A 7509-nucleotide genomic window follows, 5' to 3' on the forward strand; every position below is an offset into this window, starting at 1 on the left:
TTGCTTGCTCAAAATGCTTAGTGATATGCTCCAAAACCCTCAACTACCTTCCCACACCCACATATGACCTAAACCAAAAGTCAAACTCGGCCCCACCGATTCTTTCTATCCGGCGCCACCAAGTTTCAAATGTCATAGCCACTGCCACAAACCCTAGGCAAATCGGTCTCATCGATAGGGATCTCGGTCTCGCCGAGATGGGATTGTAATCTCTTTGTTTCCCTTCGTAACGTTTCGGTCTTACCGAGATGAGCGATCGGTCCCACCGAGATTGCAATGTAAACTCTCTGTTTCCCTTTTGTAACACTTCGGTCTCACCGAGATGAGCGAATCGGTCCCACTGAGTTTACCTGACCAACTCTCTGGTTAGCTTATTACCAAAATCGGTCCTACCGAGTTTGTGTAATCGGTCACACCAAGATTACGTTATGCCCTAACCCTAACCATATCGGTCCTACCGAGTTGCATCTCAGTCCCATCGAAAATCCTAACGGTCACTAGGTTTGCCGAATCGGTCCGACCGAGTTTAACCATTCAGTCCCACAGAGTTTGGCAAATTGTGTGTAACGGTTAGATTTTGTGTGGAGGCTATATATACCCCTCCACCCACTCTTCATTCGTGAAGAGAGCCATCAGAATCTTGTGTTGAGGTCAAGATATTCCATTCCAACCATATGAATCTTGATCTCTAGCCTTCCCCAAGTTGCTTTCCACTCAAATCTTCTTTCCACCAAATCCAAATCATGTGAGAGAGAGTTGAGTGTTGGGGAGACTATCATTTGAAGCATAAGAGCAAGGAGTTCATCATCAACACACCATTTGTTACTTCTTGGAGAGTGGTGTCTCCTAGATTGGCTAGGTATCACTTGGGAGCCTCTGACAAGATTGTGGAGTTGAACCAAGGAGTTTGTAAGGGCAAGGAGATCGCCTACTTCGTGAAGATCTACCGCTAGTGAGGCAAGTCCTTCGTGGGCGATGGCCGTGATGGAATAGACAAGGTTTCTTCTTCGTGGACCCTTCATGGGTGGAGCCCTCCGTGGACTCGCGCAACCGTTACCCTCCGTGGGTTGAAGTCTCCATCAACGTGGATGTACGATAGCACCACCTATCGGAACCACGACAAAAACATATGTGTCTCCAATTGCGTTTGAATCCTCCAAACCCTTCCCGTTACATTCTTGCAAGTTGCATGCTTTACTTTCCGCTGCTCATATACTCTTTTGCATGCTTGCTTGAATTGTGTGGAGATTGCTTGACTTGTACTAAGATAGCTAAAATCTGCCAAGAACTAAAATTGGGAAAAGGCTAGATTTTTATTTGGTCAAGTAGTCTAATCACCCCCCCCCCCTCTAAACATACTTTCGATCCTACAGAGTGGAAACAAGGTCTTTAGAACAGACAATGCTATCTGATGAAGCGCATGTCTTACTGGTTACGGATAGCTCCTCGGAGGAGGATTCGGAGACAGATGACCAGTCCTATCCCCCCCCCCGAGGTGCATGCTCTAACTTGGCAGGGTTATGTTGCTCATATCGTGCGTATGGTATCTTGCATTGTTATGTCATTTGCTTAGTTTAGACATGCTTTGTGTGAATGCCACCTGTTTAGTGTCTAATTACCATATATGTGAATTATGCAATGCCATCTTGTTGTAAGACATTATATATGTGAATTATGCAATGCTATCTTGTTGCAAGGTATTATATATGTGAATTATGCAATGCCATGCTATTTGGCCAAGCGTCATATATGTGAATTATATCATGTCGTCCTTTTTTGTATTTCTCATTGCATTTGTCGACAATGTTTGTATATTCAACTGCTCTTCCTGTGCATCAGCCATTTGAATTGGTGATGGAGAAATCTGGAGTGAAAACAAGGTCTTCAGAGCAGACAATGCAACCTGCTGAAGCAAATATCTTACTGGTTATAGATAGCTCTTTAGAGGAGGATTCATAGGTAGATGACCAGTCCTATTATCCCCCTGAGGTGTATGTTCAAACTTGGCAGGGTTATATTACTCATATCATGCATATGTTGTATTGCAATGCTTAGTTTTTACATCATATACACAATATTGAATGCCATCTCCTTAGTTGACACATCATATATGTGATTGCCCTCCGCTCACTTGCTTAGTATATAAATCATATATTTGAATTATATCATGCCATGATGTTTACATAGACATCATGTATCTGAATTATGGCATGCCAACCCATTTTCTAAAGACATAATATAGTTATATCATCTCATCTTGTTTACATATCATCATATTTTGAATTATGTCATTCTATCTTTGAATTATCTCATGCCATCATGTTTCCATTGACGGCATGTTTGTGATTTATGGCATGCCAACCACTTTAATAGACACATCGTATAGTTATATCATGTCATCATGTTTACATAGTCATCATATTTTGAAGTATGCCATTATATCCTGTTTAGTTAGCCCTCATACATGTGAAATTGTGTCATGCTATCCTGTTTAATTAGCCATCATATATGTGAAATTATGTCCTGCTATTCTATTTGGTTAGACAACATAAATGTGAATTATTTCATGCCCTGTTTGCTTCCCTACTATCCATTACACCTGTCTATCTTACAATGTCTGTACATTCAATTAATATTCTTGTTTATTAGCCATTTCAATTGGAGGGGGTGATGGCAGTATCTGTGGGAGTAAAAACACGGTCTTCAGAAAAGATCGTGCTACCTGTCGATACAGGTAGAACCACGGTTGTACTTTCCCAAGAACCAGCCCCACCACACATAACCCAGACTCACGCAGATTGTACCCCTACTCAGTTGGACAGAGAACCAGCTACACCCCTTCTAACCCCAACCCCAGCAGATAGTAACCCAGTTCCAGTTGACACAGCATCGTCTCCACCATAGAGCACCCAAACACGAGCAGTTAGTAAGGCAACTTCAGCGCCCAAAGCACGAGGACCACCACTCCGAACCCCAAGTCAACGCTTAAAGCAGAAGAAGAATTGTTCTCGGGTCAGGTTCCGTAGCTATGGTTCATACTACTTTGCTCTTGCATCACTGTATTTACTTATACAACTAATTTCAAATTTGAAGGATGCAATTGAAACTCCAATGGCGCAACAGGTATGTTTCAAACCTGTTTCTTTAACATGTTTGCTGTTGTAACTTGTTCTATGTTGATTTCAGTTTCAATTGAATAAACAGTTATGTTATCATGCCATGCACATTACAAGTGTTGTTATTGCCGTCTAGTTTCCCAAACTTATATTCCGTCTATGTTGCTTTGTCTTAGATAGATATGATTCAAACTGTCTCTATCTTGATTTGGCAACATAAACTAGAATGATATAGACCATACAATGACCATACTACATAGATATATGTTAGTTTCATGTTGTTATCCTGTCCACCTTACTACTGAACTGGTTTACCAAAATAAGTTTCATATACAACATGGTAAACATGTGATGTGTTTGTTTGTTTCTCTTTTAGAACGCGGATAAAATATTGGAGAAGAGTACCCCATTCTGCAATGGTAAAGGAAGTAATGCAGATAAGGTTAAAGATAGTGACACATCCCTATTGGTCTCCAAAAAAACTGATAAAAACTATATTGAAAACACTGAGATAACCCCAAAGTCATGTCTTGATGTAGTGTTCGAGTTACTGGCTACTACTGCTGGCACCAGCTCTTCGAACTCGCTGCCTGAATTCGTTCGGCTTCTTGAGTCTCAACTTCAAGTTGAAAGACATCGATCAGATGTTATGAGACAGGAAGTCGAAGGACTGAGGAAGTCCCTGCAGAATTCAGATGCATACTTTCTGGTGCAACAGCAAGTGCTGGAGGATTTAAGCGCCAAACAAGAGAAAGTTAAGCTTGCTAAGTATCTTGCCAGCATTATGGGTACCCAGGATATTGTTTCTTGAGCTCTTCTAAAGTGGTTTCAGTTCTGGACTTGTTTTGCTACGGCGTTTATTTGCACTGGTCGCCAACTTTGACAACCAGTGTATATGATATGCTGCTTTGTTCCCTATATTTGCACTGGTGGCGAACTTTGATGCCCAGTGGATGTAATATGTGTAATAGACGTGATGGCCTAGCATAAGTTGCTTGCCTATTTATTTCCTTGTTGTCTTGTTTATTTGTTTGCTTGTAGTCAGTGCAGTTCTTTTTTCGTGCTTTGCTAGTGGCCGCAATAACCTATTTTTTAAAACTAGGCCACAATAACCATGGGCTACATATTTACTGTAGTTACCATGGGCCTCCTACGGGCCATAGAAACAATGGGCCTTCTAAGGGTTGTAGAAACAATGGGCCTTCTATGGTTCGTGGCATCAATGGGCCTTCTACGGGCCGTATGATCGATCGGCCAAACATGGGCCAATAATAGACCGCATCGTGGGCTGTAAACGGGCTAGATTTGGAATCGTCCGTTCATGGGCCGACAATGACGGGTCGTCGTTAATCGGCCGTATTTGATGACGCTATGAAAATGGCCCAATGGATTAACGGGCCGCAAGTGGGCCGATTGTAACCACGGGCTGAATTTAGCCCACAAGCAGAAAAGGCCAGTAACGGGTCGTAAGTAACCGAATGCTGGAAATGAGCCCAAGAATAAATGGGCCCTGAGAAGGCCGAAAGATAACACGGGTTGGAAACGGCCCAATGGAATAATGGGCCGTTAATGGGTGTAAAGCGGTACATTGTTCATTGCAGGCCAGATTCACCACGGGTCATTAATGGGCCAAGAGTTACAAATGGCCTCGTATGGGCCGAAAGACATCATGGGGCATACATGGGACGAAAGTTACAACATGCTAGAATCATATTGGACGGCCCAGAAGAAGCTACTGGGCTTAATTCCAATAGGTCGTAACGGGTCGTGAGTTAGCGGGCCGTAAATGGGCTATATACGAACAGGCCGTTAACAGGCTTTCCGTGGGCTGGCCCATTACCTTTTGACCAATTCAAACGGGCCGGCCTTTTCACCAGAATGGGCCTCTGTTGGGTCGTGCCACGTGTCGACGTATCATAGGTGCCCCTGTCCAATGAATGGATGACATATGTCCCAACGGTGAGCCAACACGTGTTTCCTCTAGCCAATAAGAATTTTACACGTGGAAAATCCTCATTGGTCTGGGCTGTTAGCGGGTTATCGGATCCAAAACCGGACCCAATAGCTTAACAGTGAGCCGTTACGGTGGATGCCACGTGTCGGTCACCCTTGACGAAAGCACTTCCATGACACGCCATTTATCGTCATGGAAGTGGACACTTCTGTGATGATAATTTTGGTAATGTCATGGAACACTTCTACGACAACACATGCATGACTATCTTGATTCTGTCATAAAATTGTCATGGATGTACATGCATGAGAGAAAATGTGACCTACTGAGACAAACACGTATCATCACGAAAGTGTATTTTTTTAGTGCAAGTATCTGTTCTTTCACGATCCCAACTGGAGGCCTTCTCTTGTACTCTGCCGGAGGGGGAATCGATCATGGAGGGCCTCTACATCAACCTTCTTGCCCTTCCGATGATGCGTGAGTAGTTTACCATAGACCTATGGGTCCATAGCTAGTATCCAGATGGCTTCTTCTCTCTCTTTGATCATCAATACAATGTTCTCCTCGATGTTCTTGGAGATCTATTCGATGTAATTCTTTTTTGTGGTGTGTTTGTTGGGATCCAATGAATTTTGGGTTTATGATCATATTATTCATGAGAAATATTAGAGTCTTTTCTGAATTCTTATATGCATGATCGTTATAGCTTTGTATTTCTCTTCGATCTATCTGTTTGGTTTGGCCAACTAGATTGATTTATCTTGCAATGGGAGAGGTGCTTTGTGATGGGTTCAATCTTGCGGTGCTCAATCCCAGTGACAGAAAGGGAAAGTACATGTATTTGTATTGTTACCGTTAAGGATAAAATGATGGGGTTTATTCATATTTCTTGGATTTACTTTGTCTACATCATATCATCTTGCTTAAGGCGTTACTCTGTTTTTATGACTTAATACCCTAGATGCATGCTGGATAGCGGTCGATGGGTGGAGTAATAGTAGTAGATGTAGGAAGGAGTTATTCTACTTGTCTCGGACGAGATGCCTATATAGATGATCATTGCCTTGAATATCGTCATAACTATACGCTTTTCTAGCAATTGCCCAATAGTAATTTGTTTACCCATTTCATGTTTTTTGTTCGAGAGAAAAGCCTGATGCGTCTCCAACGTATCTATAAGTTTTGATTGTTCCATGCTATTATAGTATCAATCCTAGATGTTTTATATACATTTACATGCAACTTTATATCATTTTGGCACTAACCTACTAACTTAGTGCCCAGTGCGAGTTGCTATTTTTCCTTGTTTTTGACTTTGCGGAATATCAGTGCCAAATGAAGTCCAAATGCCACGAAACTTTTTAGAGATTTTTTCTCGCAATAAGAGACCCTGGAAGCTTCGGGAAGGAACGAGGAGACGAAGGAGTGGCCCACTAGGCACCAAGGCGCACCCTGGTGGGTAGTGGGGCCCACAAGCCTCCGTTTGACCTAACTCCGCCTATATAAATTCCCAAAAATCAAAAAACCTACCAGGGAGTCCACGAAATACTTCTTCCGCCGCCGCAAGCCTCTGTTCTCGAGAGGATCCCATCTAGGGACCCTTTTTCGCACTCTGCCGGAGGGGAAAACGATCATAGTGGGGTTCTTCATCATCCTTGTTGCCCCTCCGATGACGCGTGAGTAGTTTACCACAGACCTACGGGTCCATAGTTAGTTGCTAGATGGCTTCTTCTCTCTCAATGTTCTTCAATGCAATGTTCTCCTTGATGTTCTTTGAGTTCCATCCGATGTAATTCTTTTTTGCGATGTGTTTGTTGGGATCCGATGAATTGTGAGTTTATGATCAGATCTATCAATGAATATTATTTGAGTTTTCTCTGAACTCTTTTATGCATGATTAATATAGCTTCATATTTCTTCTCTGATTTATTGGTTTGGTTTGGCCAACTAGATTGATTTATCTTGCCATGGGAAGAGGTGCTTTGTAATGGCCTCGATCTTGCGGTGCTCAATCCCACTAACAGAAAGGGACATGACACATATGTATCGTTGCTATTAAGGGTAACAAGATGGGGGGTTTATTCATACGTGAGTTTGTCTTGTCTACGTCATGTTATCTTTCTTAAACCATTACTCTGTTTTTCCATGAACTTAATACACTAGATGCATGCTAGATAGCGGTCCATGTGTGGAGTAATAGTAGTACATGCTGAATCGTTTTGGTCTAATAATGTGACACCCCGATAGTCAAGCTACAGTAAACAACTGTTAATAATGCCAAGTCATTGTAATTAAAATTTTGCTAAACCTAGCTCGTTTCAAAATTAGTTCAAATACAAATTCAAATAACAAATCAAATTATAGTGTCATAAAATAGTGAATTAAAAATGTTCATTAGGTTTTAAATATTCCTTAGATAATTTTCATGCATCAACC

The sequence above is a fragment of the Triticum urartu genome, chromosome 4 (assembly GCF_003073215.2).
Source record: "Triticum urartu cultivar G1812 chromosome 4, Tu2.1, whole genome shotgun sequence".
NCBI lineage: Eukaryota > Viridiplantae > Streptophyta > Magnoliopsida > Poales > Poaceae > Triticum > Triticum urartu.